The sequence below is a fragment of the Mesoplodon mirus genome (assembly GCF_964341445.2).
Source record: "Mesoplodon mirus genome assembly, chromosome: 1".
Classification (NCBI taxonomy): domain Eukaryota; kingdom Metazoa; phylum Chordata; class Mammalia; order Artiodactyla; family Ziphiidae; genus Mesoplodon; species Mesoplodon mirus.
Window position 1 is genome coordinate 80,234,128 of NC_138976.1, and position 18,688 is coordinate 80,252,815.

The 18,688-nt window shown below is 37.3% G+C and overlaps 1 protein-coding gene across 1 annotated transcript in view; it reads left to right on the top strand.

Moving 5' to 3' along the window:
• The window catches only part of TMC1 (transmembrane channel like 1), a 391,450-nt gene that overhangs the window by 11,614 nt on the left and 361,148 nt on the right, over positions 1–18,688 (top strand). The window contains exon 2 of the mRNA XM_082624767.1: positions 1,091–1,272. The gene's annotated coding sequence lies outside the window, so the exon portion shown is untranslated. The remainder of the gene's footprint in view (positions 1–1,090; positions 1,273–18,688) is intronic.

An 18,688-nucleotide genomic window follows, 5' to 3' on the forward strand; every position in this document is an offset into this window, starting at 1 on the left:
GGGTGGACCATGTTTTATTCAACAAGTTTCCTATTGATGGACATTTGGGTTTTTTCCAGTTTTTTATATTATGCATAGGGCTGCAGTAAATAGACTTGTGCATATGTCTTCTTTTTTTTTTGCGGTACGTGGGCCTCTCACTGTTGTGGCGTCTTCCATTGTGGAGCACAGGCTCCGGACGCGTAGCCTCAGCGGCCATGGCTCACGGGCCCAGCCGCTCTGCGGCATGTGTCCCCTGCATCGGCAGGCGGACTCTCAATCACTGCGCCACCAGGGAAGCCTGTCTTTTCATTTTTTGATAGTGAATCTTGGATACATTCCAGGATGTGGGATTGCTGAGTCTAAGCAATACAAGATAAAGTTATGTCTAATTTTGTTAAATATTGCCAAGTTCTTTGACATAAGGTTTGTGCCATCTTACATTCTCAACACCAATGTTTGTGAGACCCTGCTTCTTGACATTGTTTCCAGTAGTGTATATTGTCACACTTTTGGAATTTTGTGACTCTCATAGGTGGGAAATGAAATATCACCCACTAATTTTTTAAGGCTGAAGTACCATTTCTTATTAGTTTGCAGCAGGCATATGTAGCTTGTTATACCCAATACTGTACTATGGGTATAAGGGTACATACAAGATCTCCCCCCTACAAACAGGAAGCTTTCTGAGTGAGTGAAAGTAGTGGGTCTAATTGATGTCTTAAAAAAATGTTTCAAGGGCTTGGAATATTGTTGGCATTCATTGTATGTTTGCTGATGGACAGGGTAAGTGAATAAGCTCAGAATTATGAACTTGTTTTTATATACCATTTTTAGAGTCTATAATTATGTTTACAATCATCTCCATTGGGCATGTTTATCTATGTGGTGGAACCCATGGAAAATTCAGGTGATTTTTGAGTGATTTTTTTTTTTTTCCTTGTCTGAGAAAAGATGGTCACGGAGATGTAGACCTTTTTTTTCCCCTGAAAGATTCTGTGAGTTCTGCACAAAACCTCCCTTGGAGAATATAGTCATTTGGAAAGTGTATTTTATTTTCTATTTACATTGAAATTTATAAAGTTCCTTCATGTCTATTGTTTGTTTTCAGCCTCACAACAGTGGTGAGACAGACACATGTCTGTTTATGGAAGAGAAATTTGTGACTCAGAAAAGTTCAGTAACTCGATCAAAGTTAGAGACAACAGAAGCAGAGCCAGGCCTCAAACCCAGGTCTTCTGATGCCAAAGCCAGCATTCTTTCTTGTACACCACAGCTGCCATCTGGAACTTGGTAAGAGTTTTATACTTTTTTTCTGTTGTTTTTCTTTAGATAGGAACAGCTTTGAAAATAAATTTTAAAAATAAAGTCACTGAGGTCATTTTTTCTTTTAATATTTATAATGTGATATCTTGTGTATGTAATATGATAAAGGAAGAAGTGTCATATAAGGCTCTATGTGTATACCTCTCCTAAGATGCTCTTGTCCTGGAATTGTGTAATCGAGGTTCAGGGAATGTATTCATTGCTGGGTGTCATGCCACTGATATAGTCATAGGAAACATACTGTGAAGATAAAAGCCACCTGTCTTTAAAATAATTTTTTAATTCATAAGGGCAGTTTCTAGTTCACAACATCAAGGTGAGCACATTTATTTATTCCTCTCTCACAGAAATAATTTAAAATAATATTAGAAGAATAAAAAAGATTTGTAGTCCACAGAGATGTGGAGAATTATAAGTGGTCATGAGTAGATGAGAAGGAGGTAAACATGCTTTATTAAGTTTATAGTGGAGCAGAGAGGAAGAAGAGGAGAAAACAACACCCTAGAGTATGAGAGAAGTGGACTGCAAGGATAGAAGTCACTAAGCTGCCCTGAAGAACCCTGGAGAAGCTTTGGACTCAGAACTGGAAATCAGTTCAAGATGTCTAATAGCCAACTAGTAGGTATTCTAGAAAGACAAAGCACTCATGGTAGAGGGAAGGAATTGTTATAGAAATAACATCTCCAGAGCTAAAGGGAGATTTTTAAATTCAAACAGTCCATAAAAGCCAAGTCAGGTAAATTTTAAAAAGGCTCATATTTAGAGATATCATTGTGAAATCTTAGAACAGTAAAGATTTAAAGTGGGAATTTACATCTATGAACCTTTACTTGAGGGTGTACTCCAGTAAAGAAAGGGTGAAAACCAAGAAAGGGGAAGATGTGGGATTGTTTAATAAATAATTTAACCTTACCCCACAAGAGGTCTGGCCTTTGCCACCAGCTTTTGGGAGGTAATCTCTAAACTTCTGGAATGTCATGCCTGATGGGGTGTTATTGTCTTCCTGGGAGCTTTGGGGCAGCCAAACTGTAATGGATGTGATTCAAGGTTGGGACTTTGAGTCACACCTTGAGGGCCTGGAGACTGGATATTAAAATTGAGACTGGAGATTAAAATTAACCTTGAGGGCAGTCAGTCATGCCTATGTAATGGCGCCTAAGTGAAAACTAAATACTGAGGCTCTAATGAACTTCCCTGGTTGGCAAGCGTCTATGCTTATTGTTAAAAATCAATACTGGAGAAGTAATTTGTCTTGACTCTATGGGGAAAGGACAATGGAAGCTCTGCACTGGGTATTTCCCCAGACTCTACTCTATGTATTTCCTCCCTTGGCTGACTTTAATCTGTATTCTTTCTCTTCAATAACTCTTAACCATGAATATAATAGCTTTCAGTGAGTTCTGTGAGTCCTTTTGGTGAATTATCAAAGCTGAGTGTGATTTGGAGAACCCCTCAAACTTGCAGCCGATGTCATACATGAGGGTGGTCCTATGTGGGTTGTGCTCCCTCTAACCTTGCAGTTGGTCTACCTCTTCTCAAGCATATATTATAGAAAAAAAACTTGTTTAGGAGAATAATGAAATAATATCCAAGGATGTCATTTATGTAGTAGGCCAAGGAAGAAAACTGGTCTACTTTAGGACAGAGATTGGCAGGCCTACAAAAAATGTTTTCAAGGAAAAGAAAAGAATCGCTTTCAAATAATAGCTGCTGCTAATGAGAAGTTGCAGGATATTAGGATATGGTGGGAAAAGCCTATGAATCTTAAGAAGGTAAAAAAGAATAACCAGAAACTCTAACTAGATCAAAGCACTTTACCAGAACATCATGTTCCAAATATAAAACAATTTAACACATGATTATTTTTTCAACAATTGGTAAAATGTAACAGGAGACTCTAATCTTGGCACTAGTGTATTTTCCTTTGAGTGACACAAGGATAGTGACATCAGCAGCATAGGCAAGAGAATGTAATTTTTAGCACTTTCTAGCTCTATGATGAATAATGTAATGAATAGTTGTAATAATATAAAATTTGTTTATTGACTCATGAAAATTATGTTTGTAAATACAGAAGTGAATTGTAGACATAAAATGGTCATGCCATTTGGTTAATGGCACTAGGCAGCATTTATGTAATAATTAATGACAAATTCGTGACTAGTAAATATAAAATAAAACTTTCTTTGCAGTAAAAAAAAATTTGTTTATTGGTTATCAGCTTTTAAAATAAACTTATGCACGAAGCATGGAGGAGTTAATCTTGATTAAGAACAGAATATAAACACTTGGCTTTGATGATGTTAAAGTAAAGCTCTAGCTGACAGATGTTGGCAGATGAAAGGTAGGCACGGGAAGGGGAAGCAACTGTAAGGGTACGAACACCCTCATTTTACACAGTAAGGAGTCAAGAGAATCTGTTGAAAATTAACAAAAAAATTAAACATTGATGACAAAAATGACATTGCTGAGCATTGGAAAAGAGGATGCTCTATCTGGGAAAAGAAACCAACTTAAGCCACTCACACTGTACACAGAAGTATCAATTCTAGGTAAATTGTAGATCCTTTAACTATGAAAGGCAAAACAATAAAGCTTTAGAAGATAATATAGAAGAATAGATTCATGATCTCAACGTGAGAGAATGATTTTTAAACATACTGGACATTAAGAAGCACCAACCTTAAAGGTAAGGATTGATTAATTTGATTACAGTAAAATTAAGAATATTAAAAATAATTAAAATAGTAAAAAGGCAAGCTGCAGGTTAGGAGATATCTGGAACACATATAATTAACAAAGTGCCTATATCCAGAATATATGAAGAACTCATACAACGCAGTAAGAAAATACAATTCAGTACAAAAATGGGCAAATAGACTCAACAGCCACTTTAAAACAGGAAATATCTAATAGGTCAAGAAACATATGATAAGGTGCCCAATCTCATTAGTCATCAGAGAAATGCAAATTAAAAATGAAAAGAGATGCTCCTACATATGCATCAGAATGGCTGAAATTAAAAAGACAAAATAGTGAGGATTGCCAAGGAAGTAGAGCACCTGGAATTCTCCTACAACTGCTGGTGGGAATGGAAACTAGTTTAACCAATTTAGAAAGTAGTTTGACTTTATTTACTAAAACTAAACATACTGTACTTGTGACCTAGCAATTCCTCTCTTAGGTGTATATCCAACTGAAATCTATGCCCATGTGTACCAGGAGACATGTATAAGAAAGTTTATAACAGCTTTATTCATATGCTTCAACATAGGAACAAGTTGAATGTCCATTGACAGGAGAATGTATTAATAAATTGTGGTATAATTATACAATGAAATACTATATAGCAATGAAAATGAACTACAACTGAATGCTACAATATACATGAATCTTATAAACATTATATTGAGCTAGAAAAGGCTAATGTAAAAGAATATATAATGCATAATTCCATTTATTTAAAACTCAAAAACAGGCCAGACTGTAATGTTGAGTGATGTATTCTTAGATAGCAAAAATGTAAAGCACCAAAACAAGGAAGTGAACACCAAAAATATCAGGAGAGAGTTACATTTAAGGAAAAGGGAGCAAGCTGTGACATAGAAAGTATGGAGGGAGCTTCTTGGGGCTGGTATTGCTCTTCTTGATCTGAGTAGCCAATGGATGTTTGCTTTAGAATACATCTATGCTTTATGACTTTCTGAATGTGTGACATATTTTACACACCAAACCAAAAAAAACCCCAAAAAGACTTAAATAAAAACAAATTCATGGTATAAGGAAATTATTTAAATTTTAAGATAATGAATAGTGAAACTAAAAATAGTGATATAATCCTGAAAATTGAGAGGTGTGGAGTCTTGTAATGAGCTCAGTTCTCCTCTGCAGTTACAGGAAGTTAATAAGAAAATCTCCAAATTGATAAACATATTATTTAGAAATAAGAACCAAAACAAACTGTAAAAGTATTATTTTCCATTCTGTATTTTCCATTTAAAAATAATGGATTATTTTATGCTTATGCTTATTAATTTTTTAACCAAAATCATCACATTATATTTCCATTCTTATATTTTAAAAACATCTATATGACTGGACACCCAGATTATAAACAAATACATTTATTGACTGAGTTAAATTAATTTGAGGAGTTTTAATTTTTGAGTGAGTTATTTTATATTACCCTATATATTGATTAAAATTATTTTATGTATTCAATAAAATACTGTCAAAAATCCTTTCATTTCTCCGTGTAACTTTTCATATAACTTGTGAGAACGTTGAGAAGGATAGAAATAATGAGACAAGGATTTTTTGTTTTCATAGCCAAATCTCACTTTTTGTACAGTTATTTAGGACTGATAGAAGAGTTAAGTTTGTATTTGTAAGATGACTTTTTATCTTTCCTGACTTCATTGCATTTTAAAGGCATCTGTATTAATAAATAACCATATCTGATGGCTTTCATAAACAGCTATCACCACCATCACCAACCAAAAACACAAAGAAAATGTCTACACCTCTACAAAAACCCAGCATTATGGATGCTTCTAAGAAGCAACCTAAGGAAACAATGTCCTCATTACCTATCATTTCAGGGGTGTTGCAGTGTATTTGGGTGGAAGCACAGCTTTTAATATCAAACATTCTCATTTTATCCTAGGACTTTTTAACAGTGAAGATAAGACAATTATAGATCATTTTAATTATCAGCTTAAGTGTATTTTGAGTTTACTGATAAACCATGCAAGAAAAAAGTTGCTTTTAATATAGGGAATGTATTTATTTTTTAATTCTTTGATTGTATTTACTTTTTATGGATTAGTTTTTATTAAAAAGAAGTAGAGTTAGTCTGAAAAAGTATGTAAAATATTCTTTCCAAAAATGCCTTATTAAAAAACGTTTTTCAAAAAGTAGTATAAAATAGACAAGTATTCTTCCAATATTAAAAGAAAAGAAATTTGCAAGTTGTGGTTTTACTCTATTAAATTAACATCTAAAAATATACATTAAACTCCAAGACCCTTGGACAGTGATACCATAACATTTATGATGAGATCAGAAATTTTTATAAAGGGGAAAAAAAATCTTTGGTCCAACGCAGTAGCTCTTTTTGCTAGCTAATGTAGAACTGATTGTTGTGAGGAATCTGTTGTCTCAAGGCAGTTAAAAAGCATATTTATTATTCTTGTAAGTTTTCTTTTTATATTTTATTGTGTGCTTTACACTTGCTTTTTAGGCACGCATGTTGTGATATCTGGCTTCCTTTGCCTTTGGATTTTGGAACTATTTTGGCCTTGTTTCAATTGTAAGCTATCCATCTGATCGTAATGTGTCAGTACGTTTGAATATTTACAATAAAAAGAATAAGGACACTCACTGCACTCATTTATGACATGGATGGGAGCCATCCAAATGCCCACTCTCGTTTCTGGTCACCTTGCCTCCGGTGTTCTGTTGTGTTTCAGCTTGGGGAGCTCACCTCTGTCCTTGTTCAAAATTTTAATCCACATTTCCAAAGAATGGTCATCTTAGTGCACCTATGCTAAAAGCATTGATTAGGTCTTCCTTCTCTAAGAAGGTTGCACTTCAGGTATGGGATTTAGAAGATAACTAGTTCTAGGCATAAAGGTCAACCAATCTGTTTTTAAAGCAGGGTTGACAAATAACCAGCTGCAGGCACTAAGTTCAGCCTACAAGTGTGTACTCTAAAATCAGTTCTGAGTCATCTGCTCTGTGTGTTTGGCACCCCTGTTTACAGCACATCTTGAGCCTTCTTATGTAGCAATGCTATTGGTAAATAGCCTACCCTTTATGACAGCATGGATGAGAAAAGGACAACCTGATCTTGGTTGATAAAATGTGCACCTTATATGTGGTGAAGGGATATTTTGTAAAGTCTCACGCAATTATTTAAAATGCCTCTGTGTGTGTATGTGTTTGTGTGTGTGTTCACACACTTGCTTTATGTGCTATGTAATGATTCATGTTCTAAGAGGGTGTGTTTTTCTCTCTTAGAGAGCTGGCAGCCAGCCCGCCCTCTAAGAAATGGGAAATTTCTTGAGCTAATTTGGAAATGCAGTCTATGTGTTTATACCACAAAGCTATAACTCTTTGTCCAGACAGCACTGCCAATTATCTATGATATTTCTATTCAGTATAAACTTTTAAAAAAGCCAGATCTTTTTATTAGCCTGTTTTGCATATAAGTTTTTAGGATAATTGTCTATTAATATCACTTCTAAAGCAGAAAGGAGTTATTTAAAGGGATGACCTGATTGTCTTGATAAAGAAAACAAGAGAGCTACAGTCCATTTCCTGAAAATTTGGTCTTGAGTTTGAGTGTGGGCTGGAAGGTAAAAACTTTTGGATTAAATTCCAAACTCTAGGACAATAGGATTTAGGCCAAATAACTTACTCTTTCTATATCTTCGCTTTCCAATCTGTTAATCAGGAATCAAAACATTTACTTATCTCCTTACAGGAAAATAAAACATTGGTAAACAAAAATGCATTTGCTCTGTTTGAAGGGATAAGCCATGCACCATTTTTCAGTGTGCTCCTTCCTTCTGGCACTAGTAGACTCCCTTGTGGTCATCACATTTCTCACTGGCAAGAAAAAGGCCTATTGCTGTGATGAGAATCCAGAGAGAAGTTCTGTGCCATGTATAGCTTAGTTAACCAGGAAACAGGCAAAATTAAGACAGATTTTGTGAAAATTCTGTTTTGTGTTTTCTGAACTAGGAGAAGGCACAATTTTCTCAGAGGGCAGAAATACGCAGGAACAGGCTAGAATGACCTGTTAGGAGAATGACAAATAGAGAGGGTGGAGAGGTGGTGACATTTACTTTTCTGAGGGTCTTAAACAGACCAAAAAAATATGGTTCACAGATAAAGGCAGGAGGATTGTTTTTGTCACTTTTTTATAGGTTCTTTTAATTTACAACAGGCTTGTGTGAGTTATTAGGTCTGCCACCTAATAACTTAGGGTGTCAGTCTATGTGCCAAGCTGTTTACTATGTGTTGGGAACTCAAAAATGAATAATAAACAATTTTTTGTACTCAAGGTCTTCTTAGCCTCCCTGGGAGAGACATACTTACAAATAATTACAATAATATGTGATAAGTGCTAGACTAGTAGCAAAAACACATGCTATGATTACAAATTTTGCCTGGGGTGGTTGGGACTGGAAAGGGAATATCTGCATTGGACCTTGAAGAATGAGAGGGAGTTAGGCAGAGGAGACCATTTTAGGCAGAGGACAGAGCATGAAAGGAGGTTGGAGAAGTGGATGTCAGTAGAGTGTGGGGATATTTTAGAGAGGAGAGAGTAAGTGTTTGAGGGTCAGAGAGCCCCAGGTTGGTAACTCTGCTAGGTGGTCATTCACTGGCTGTGTGATTTAGGGCACATTGCTTAGCCTCTCTGAGCCTCGGTTGCTACATCTATACATTATTATGTATTGTGTAGGGTTGTTGTGAGAATGCAATGAAACAATAAATGTAAAGGACCTAGAACAGTACAAGGACAGAGTAAATGTTCAGTAAATGGTCACTATTGTTTCATCTTTTAAAATGAGCTGCAGCTGCTGCTCTGAAACTGCAAATTGTTCAGAATATCATGGGCCTATTCTGGGAGGGGCTTCTCAACATAAATCATCCATAAAATGGAAATAATACCTACTTTCAGGGTTGTTTTAAAAGAGTTAATATTAAATACAGGCCCAATAATGGTACTCAATAAACAGTAGTTATTATCATTAAAATTTTAATAACACTTCTCTTTCAAAGGCCAAAGTATATGTACATTTCCACACTCATACTGAAGAAATTGTGAACTTTTGTGTGTGCACAGAATTGTGAATTTTTGTGGTTTAGCACCTTCTGCTAAACCAGAGGCAGAAAATCACTTTTGAAAGTATGTTATTTCCCCCCATAGGTAATGTGGCATATTAATGAACATGTTTTATATATGAGCTGGCATAATCATCAAACCATGTTTGTTTTTCCATTTCTGTGTCCCAGTGCTCATCATGGTACCAGGCACTGGTATTTAAGTAAATACTTAGAAAAATACTTGCTACATGAATTAGTTGGTAACTCTCTAGCTGGTTCTCTCAAACATATATTTTTTTTAAACGCAGGAAAACAATTTTAGGTCTTGAAATTGCCTTTTGAAGATGAAGTTCCCAAACCATTTGAACATCGAACACATACAAATGCATATGATATCAGCTTGTGGAGAGGATCATGCTGCTCCAAAATCTTTGTTTGCCTGGAGGTTGCATTGGTCCAACCTGTAATTATAATTGTAAGGTTATTATATCCATGATTATTATTATGACATTCCTAATAAGTATTTTTGTAGAGGTCAACCTAATATTATATCAATAAACCAGGCCTAGAGTATCTTATGTGTTCATACTTCTTCTTCCTAGTACTATATTTATATATCAGAAATGGTAGAAAATCCAGCACTTTTTAGTTTCCTGAGGAACCCTCCTTACCTTTTACTCTACCCAATTGCACAATGCTTCTGAGATGTTACACTTCCACTGTTCTTTCCAGTTTTTTAAATTATGAGCCCAATTTTTTTTTTAAATTAATTAATTAATTTATTTATTTATTATTTTTTTTTGCTTTTTCATTTCTGATCCTGTTGATTTGAGTCTTCTCCCTTTTTTTCTTGATGAGTCTGGCTAATGGTTTATCAATTTTGTATATCTTCTCAAAGCACCAGTTTTAGTTTTATTGATCTTTGCTCTTGTTTCCTTCATTTCTTTTTCATTTATTTCTGATCTGATCATTATGATTTTTTCTGCTAACTTTGGGGCTTTTTTGTTCTTCTTCCTCTAGTTGCTTTAGGTGTAAGGTTAGGTTGTTTATTTGAGATGTTTGTTGTTTCTTGAGGTACGACTGTATTGCTATAAACTTCCCTCTTAGAACTGCTTTTGCTGCATCCCATAGGTTTTGGGTCGTCGTGTTTTCATTGTCATTTGTTTCTAGGTACTTTTTGATTTCCTCTTTGATTTCTTCAGTGATCTCTTGGATATTTAGTAGTGTATTGTTTAGCCTCCATGTGTTTGTATTTTTTACAGATTTTTTTCCTGTAATTGATATCTAGTCTTATAGCATTGTGTTCTGAGAAGATACCTGATACAATTTCAATTTTCTTAAATTTACCAAGACATGATTTGTGACCCAAGGTATGATCTATCCTGGAGAATGTTCCATGAGCACTTGAGAAAAATGTGTATTCTGTTGTTTTTGGATGGAATGTCCTATAAATATCAATTAAGTCCACCTTGTTTATTGTATCATTTAAAGCTTGTGTTTCCCTATTTCTCTTCTTTTTGGATGATCTGTCCATTGGTGAAAGTGGGGTGTTAAAGTCCCCTACTATGAATGTGTTACTGTCGATTTCCCCTTTTATGGCAGTTAGTATTTGCCTTATGTATTGAGGTGCTCCTATGTTGGGGGCATAAATATTTACAATTGTTATATCTTCCTCTTGGATCAATCCCTTGATCAGTAGTGTCCTTGTTTGTCTCTTGTAGGCTTTATTTTTAACTCTCTTTTGTCTGATATGAGAATTGCTACTCCAACTTTCCTTTGATTTCCATTTGCATGGAATATCTTTTTCCATCCCCTCACTTTCAGTCTGTATGTGTCCCTAGGTCTGAAGTGGGTCTCTTGTAGACAGCATATATATGGGTCTTGTTTTTGTATCCATTCAGCCAGTCTGTGTCTTTTGGTGGGAGCATTTAATCCATTTACATTTAAGGTCATTATCCATATGTATGTTCCTATTACCACTTTTTTAATCATTTTGGGTTTGTTTTTGTAGGTCTTTTCCCTCTATTGTGTTTCCTGCCTAGAAAAGTTCCTTTAGCATTTGTTGTAAAGCTGGTTTGGTGGTGCTGAATTCTCTTAGCTTTTGCTTGTCTGTAAAGGTTTTAATTTCTCCGTCAAATCTGAATGAAATCCTTGCTGGGTACAGTAATCTTGGTTGTTGGTTTTTCCTTTCATCACTTTAAATATGTGCTGCCACTCCTTTCTGGCTTTCAGAGTTTCTGCTGAAAGATCAGCTGTTAACCTTATGGGGATTTCCTTGTATGTAAGTTGTTGTTTTTCCCTTGCTGCTTTTAATATTTTTTCTTTGAATTTAATTATTGACAGTTTTATTAATATGTGTCTTGTTGTGTTTTGCCTTGGATTTATCCAGTATGGGACTCTCTGTGCTTCTTGGACTTGATTGACTATTTCCTTTCCCATATTAGAGAAGTTTTCAACTATAATCTCTTCAAATATTTTCTCAGTCCCTTTCTTTGTCTCTTCTTCTTCTGGGACCCCTATAATTCAAATGTTGGTGCATTTAATGTTGTCCCAGAGATCTCTGAGACTGTTCTCAATTCTTTTCATTCTTTTTTCTTTATTCTGCTCTGCAGTAGTTATTTCCACTATTTTTTCTTCCAGGTGACTTATCCGTTCTTCTGCCTCAGTTATTCTGCCATTGATTCCTTCTGTAGAAGTTTTAATTTCATTTATTCTGTTGTTCATCATTGTTTGTTTGCTCTTTAGTTCCTCTAGGTCCTTGTTAAACGTTTCTTGTATTTTCTCCATTCTATTTCTAAAATTTTGGATCATCTTTACTATCATTACTCTGAATTCTTTTTCTGGTAGATTGCCTATTTCCTTTTCATTTGTTTGGTCTGGTGGGTGTTCACCTTGCTCCTTCAGCTGCTGTGTGTTTCTCTGTCTTCTCATTTTGCTTAACTTACTGTGTTTTGGGCCTCCTTTACGCATGCTGCATGTTCGTAGTTCCCATTGTTGTTTGTGTCTGCCCCCAGTGGCTAAGGTTGGTTCAGTGGGTTGTGTAGGCTTCCTGGTGTAGCGGACTGGTGCCTGTGTCCTGGTGGATGAGGGTGGATCTTCTCTTTCTGGTGGGCAGGACCATGTCCGCTGGTGTGTTTTGGGGTGTCTGTGACCTTATTATGATTTTAGGTAGCCTCTCTGCTAATGGGTTGTGTTGTGTTACTGTCTTGCTAGTTGTTTGGCATAGGGTGTGCAACACTGTAGTTTGCTGGTCGTTGAGTGGAGCTGGGTCTTAGCGTTGAGATGGAGATCTCTGAGAGAGCTTTTGCTGTTTGATATTATGTGGAGCCGGGAGGTCTCTGGTGGACCAATGTCTTGAACTTGGCTCTCCCACCTCAGAGGCACAGGCCTGACACCCGGTCAGAGCACCAAGACCCTGTCAGCCACATGACTGAGAAGAAAAGGGAGAAAAAATGAAGGAAAGAAGGAGAAAAATAAAATAAAGTTACTAAAATAAAAAATTAAGTTATTAAAAATGAAAAAAATTGAAAAGTAATTTTAAAAAAAAGAAAGAAAGAAAGAAAGGAGAGCAACCAAACCAAAAAACAAATCCACCAATGATAACAAATGCTAAATAACTATACTAAAAAAATAAATAAAAAAAAATAAACGGACAGACAGAACCCTAGGACAATGGTAAAAGAAACGCTATGCAGACAAAATCACACAAAGTCCACTGTCTCAATTTTGGGATGATTTGTTGTCTATTCAGGTATTCCAGAGTTGCAGGGTACATCAGGTTGATTGTGGAACTTTAATCCGCTGCTTCTGAGGCTGCTGGGAGAGATTTCCCTTTCTCTTCTTTGTTCGCACAGCTCCTGGCGTTCAGCTTTGATTTGGACCCGCCTCTGCGTGTAGGTCACCTGAGGGTGTCTGTTCTTGACTCAGACATGACGGGGTTAAAGGAGCCGCTGATTTGGGGGCTCTGGCACACTCAGGCCGGGGGGAGGGAGGGGTATGGAATGCGAGGCGAACCTGTGTCGGCAGAGGCCGCTGTGGCATTGCAGCAGCCTGAGGTGCGCCATGTGTTCTCCGGGGGAGGTCCTCCCTGGATCACGGGACCCTGGCAGTGGCGGGCTGTACAGGCTCCCGGGAGGGGAGGTGTGGAGAGTGACCTGTGCTTGCACACAGGCTTCTTGGTGGCAGCAGCAGCAGCCTTAGCGTCCCATGCCCATCTCTGGTGTCGGCTCTGATATCTGCGGCTTGTGCCCGTCTCTGGAAGTCGTTTCAGTGGTGCTCTGAATCCCCTCTCCTCGCGCACCCTGAAACAGTGGTCTCTTGCCTCATCAGCAGGTCCAGACTTTTTCCTCGACTCCCTCCCAGCTAGCTGTGGCGCACTAGACCCCTTCAGGCTGTGTTCATGCGCCGGTCCTCTCCCTGCGCTCTGAGCGAAGCCCGAGCCTCAGCTCCCAGCCCCGCCCGTCCCGGCGGGTGAGCAGACAAGCCTCTCGGGCTGGTGAGTGCTGGTTGGCACCTATCCTCTGTGCGGGAATCTCTTCGCTTTTCTCTCCGCACCTCAGTTGCTGTGCTCTTCTCCATGGCTCCGAAGCTTCCCTCCCGCCACCCCTGTCTCCGCCCGGGATGGGGCTTCCTAGTGTGTGGAAACCTTTCCTCCTTCACAGCTCCCTCTCAGAGGTACAAGTCCCATCCCTCTTGTTTTGTCTCTGTTTTTTCTTTTTTCTTTTGCCTTACCCAGGTACGTGGGGGAATTTCTTGCCTTTTGGGAGGTCTGAGGTCTTCTGCCAGCATTCAGTAGGAGCTGTTCCACATGTAGATGTATTTCTGATGTATTTGTGGGGAGGAAGGCGATCTCCACGTCTAACTCCTCCGCCATCTTGAAGGTCTCCAACATCGCTGTTTTAATGTAGCTGTGCATTTTGTACCAGATTTGGACAAACAGTGCATCTTTACCAAAAAAATTACAAATTATAAGTACTATCTGCCTGTAGACATGCAGGATTCATTTTCTTAAAGCATGGAATGTGAACATGAAAATCTTAGGAAAATACAAGGTTTTCTCCTTTCCCCAGCTTCACATTGTATGTTGAAAGCTAAAGTACGAACCATTCAAGATAGATCGATATGTGTGGGAATCTTACTTTTTTGTCTGTTGAAAATGAACAATAAAAGTCTTTATTTAAATTTACCTAAGACAAAAGAATATGTATTTTTTAAATGCATAAAATGTACTCTTTCTCAATTTCTTTGGCTGTATAATATTAGGAGCTGACTGTAGCCTATCTTGTTTTGCTGCTTTTTTTTTTTTTTTTTTTTTTGGTGGTTGAGAAAAGGAGAGGTCAGCAAATGTTTACCCTGAGCACTGCTGAAGGGATCAAGTGTTGTCATGTTCTGTACTGATAGACATCTAAGTGGAATACTCTGGGTGCTCAACCTGAATTACTGTTAAGTCATTTTATGCTGATGAGTGATTTTTATACAGTGGGGCCTCAGACTGCATTCTGTCTCCATTTCTACCCCTGGAAAATATTTAGATGATTATCTTTAAAAAATAGCTTCTATTTGTAGATCTCGGGAAATTAAACCAGGGCTGGATGATCAGACCTTTTCTTTACAAAAGGCAGTAGGGACATTTATTTGTTATTATCGTATGTTATTTGTTTGCACAAAAATAATACATGTATTCATTGCAGAAAAATCCCAAACCACAAATAAACAACAGTAACAAATTGCTTGTGGCATCCAGAGAGATTACCATAATAACATTTTGGAATCTAATCTTCCAGTCTTCTGAGTATAAATGAATGAATGTAGTAGAATGCTTAGAACATCAGCTAGTGAATAACCACTCCTCCCTTCCTAGGTGGAGGGTTTATTAGCTTTATGTTTAAAGAAGGAAAAAGAGAAGTTGCCAGGTCTCAGCTACCAGTGGACAATCTCTGAATCCATCTGTTGTGCTTGGAGGATCAGTTTAGTTTTGGCTTCTAAATTTAATGTCTGAGAAGGAGGGTAAGTAAGATCAATCCTTTTCTTGGTGAGTCTAAAAAGAAGAGTGACTGAGCTCTAAAGTGGAAATAAGGGGAAGGGAAAAGGTTGGATGCTTAAGGAAGTCAGAAGAGCTCTGGTCTGGTCATCAATAAGACTGAATTTAGATCCTACCCACTATTTGACCTCCAGTCAATTGCCAGCCTCCCTGGGCACCATTTCCCATGAAGGGTTTGTCGATAAGGGAGAGTGGAAGGTGGGAGAGAGATGGCAGAAATGTCTAAGACATAGCTCCTAATTAGTTGGGAAGATTGGCCTGAGAAAGAACTATATTTCTAAATTGGATGGTGGTGGTGGTGAGGAGATAAGGAGGGAGAGGACCTTAACAGAGGACTCAGCTAAAAGTCTGATCTCATTTAATATCTTCATTAAGGATCTAGACCCGTGCTGCCCAATGTGGCAGCTTCTAGCCACGTGTGGCTACTAAGCACACAAAATGTGACTAGTCTGAATTGAAATGTGCTGTAAGTGTAAAATACACACTGGATTTTGAAAACTTAGTACAAAGAAATGTAAAACATCCCCTTAACAATTTTATTTTTTATTTTTTTTTTTGTGGTACGCGGGCCTCTCACTGTTGTGGCCTCTCCCGTTGCGGAGCACAGGCTCTGGACACGCAGGCTCAGCGGCCATGGCTCACGGGCCCAGCCACTCTGCAGCATGTGGCATCTTCCTGGACCGGGGCATGAACCCGTGTCCCCTGCATCGGCAGGCGGATTCTCAACCACTGCGCCACCAGGGAAGCCCAATCCCCTTAACAATTTTACACTATTGATTCAATGTTGAAGTGATAGTATTTTAGATATATTGGGTTAAATAGAATATATTATGAAAGTTATTTTACCTTTTCCTTTTTAATTTTTTTAATGTGGTAACTAGAAAATTTTAAATTACATATATAGTCTGCATTCTGCTTCTATTGGACGGTGCTGATCTAGGACACAATGTCAGTGAATCACACTTTTAGAAAAAGTGCAGTCATTAACTTACATACAGATGTGGTGGAAGATGTTACAATTTTACAAATCATCTAATAGAATGAGTATCATCAGAAACTCAGATATTTTGTAGACAAGAGAAAAGCAGGAAAATGGAAATGACTAAAACACTTGAAGGTAAATAATGATAACAGGTTTACAAGTACATGAATACAAACTTCCTCATGACAAAAAGCAGTTCAGAGCTAGTCTCACTTCAGGGAAACATGCTGGAATCACATCCCATTTGCAGTGGTTGATTATTTTAACTGCAGCTTTCTGAAGACTACCTGTAATAGCTTTAGGCAAGAAGGTAGGGATGGGAGAGGAGGAATGAATGAGGAATGGCTTATGAAGCATATTTATAGACTTTATAGATTGGGCTCACTGCAAGAATGAGTTAATATGTGTCAATAAATGACTACCACTGCTCTGATAAGCTGGAGGCATTTGCTAAATAGCAGCTCATCTTCCTGGAAAATTTCCTTTACCTCATACAGATGAATCAATTTACTTCCAGAAAGTAGTACAGTTACTGTAGACTCAGTTTAGTCCTAGTAATTAAATTCAGTCAGCCAAGTAGGGTCAGATTTCACAGTAATAGGAGGGAGATAAAACTCTGAAAGGATTTTGAAAATGTCTTAAACACCATACCCAATGGCTTTTCACAGTCTTCATCCTTCTAAACTCCAGAGCACCACTTGACAGGAATAACCTTCCCTTTATTATTGTCTTCTCCATCACCTTCTGTGATGTGATGTTCAAAGCCCTCATCTTACTGCTCTAATCCGTCTTGTCAGGGAGGCAGTGTAGCATCAATGGAAGAGCCAAGGTTTGTGGGTTGTAATGAAAATTTGGGGTGATAGTTTATGTAAAGTACATAGTAGGTTCTCAATAGATTATAGGTATTAGTGTTTCTTAAATTACTTTTTACTGAATATTTTCTTTCACCTAATCCGTAAGTTTATGTTCTCTCCTCTTCATACATTGTGGAATTCTATTTACTCCTTTACTTTCAAACATCATCTCTGTGGTGATAGATAGGAGGCTGCAAATGCCATATCTGAATCCTTCTTTGACTGCACAGTGTAAGCACTGTCAAGGTTTTCTAGGCCTGGGTATCTGGATAACACGTAAATGCTTCTTTCCCCTAAAACTTCCTGCTTCTCAGAGCCCTCATGTCTACACACCTCTCCACTTTTGCCAGATCAGCATCATAGACGCATGCTTGGGTCTTCTGACTGCCTGTCCTTCCAGCCTTGCATACTCCAGAGCTCTGTGAATACGTGCAAGACACAAATCCCAGCTCAAGCTTAGTTTGGGTTCATGTGGGAGTTCCAGGAGACCAAAGAAGTTTGATGATGGTGTCAAGATGACTATTTGTTTATTTTTTAACCACTTTATTGAGGTATAATTACACATTTTTAAAAGCCGTACATATTTAATATATACAACTTTCCGTGATTGACAAGATAGAGAGATTGTGTTGACAAGCTTTAGCTGTGGGGCATTGCGCAGGTCATGTCACCTCCCTGTCTCAGTTCCTTCATTTATTTGTAGGATGAGTGAGCTGGACTTCATCTCTAAACTTCCCAGTGCTGGGATACTGAGCTTCTAGAAAGCAATAGGCATGGAGAGGAAGGCAAGGCTCACAGTATTCTTCTAAGTTTTCAAATGAAAGAGTATTGCTGAAAGGATAGTGGGAATGGATTGGCATTCCCAGAAAGTGCATGTTATGGGTAAATTTCAATAGCTGTGATAAATCCACACTGTGTGAGTAAAAGCTTGCTATCCCTGACAAGTTCTGTGTACTTGTTACTAATTTTGCTACTGAGATGATTACTTATATATCATAAATCATATGATTTGTTAATCATAAAAATTTTGCTCATTTTTAACTTTATAGATTACCAAAATCTATATTTGTTTATTAAGAATTAAACAAATACCCAATACATTCCCACTGTAAAAAAAATTCAAACAATAGAGAAAATGAAAAGAAGACAGTAAAAATCAAATGACCCAAACTGTGGTCATCCAGAAATAGTCATTTAAAAATTTTTGATTAGTATCCTAATGTATGTGACATTATGTAAATGAGATCAAACTATAAATGCTGTTTTATAAACTGCTTTTTAAAAATCTCTATTTTTTCAACAAGGACTATTGATTTAGAATAATCTTTTGTAATGGCCACATTCCACTGTATGGCTGTACCATAATATATATTCCTTTCCCAATGGACACTTAAGCTATTTCTAATTTATTACTATTATAGATGATAAATGTCAAGTCACACCTAAGCTTACAAACATATTCAAAACCACTCAGAGTGTTTTCTTAGATAATTAAGAGGCAATCAGTGAATACACTTTGATAATCAGATTGTCACGGCAATGCCCACTTCCTGATTTACAAAAGATTAGTGTGTTGTGACCATTATTTTCCTGAAGAGTGGAAACTTGTACTTCATCACTATATCTAAAAATTAATTTCATACTATTAGAGATGAGAAGGTAAAGTATCCT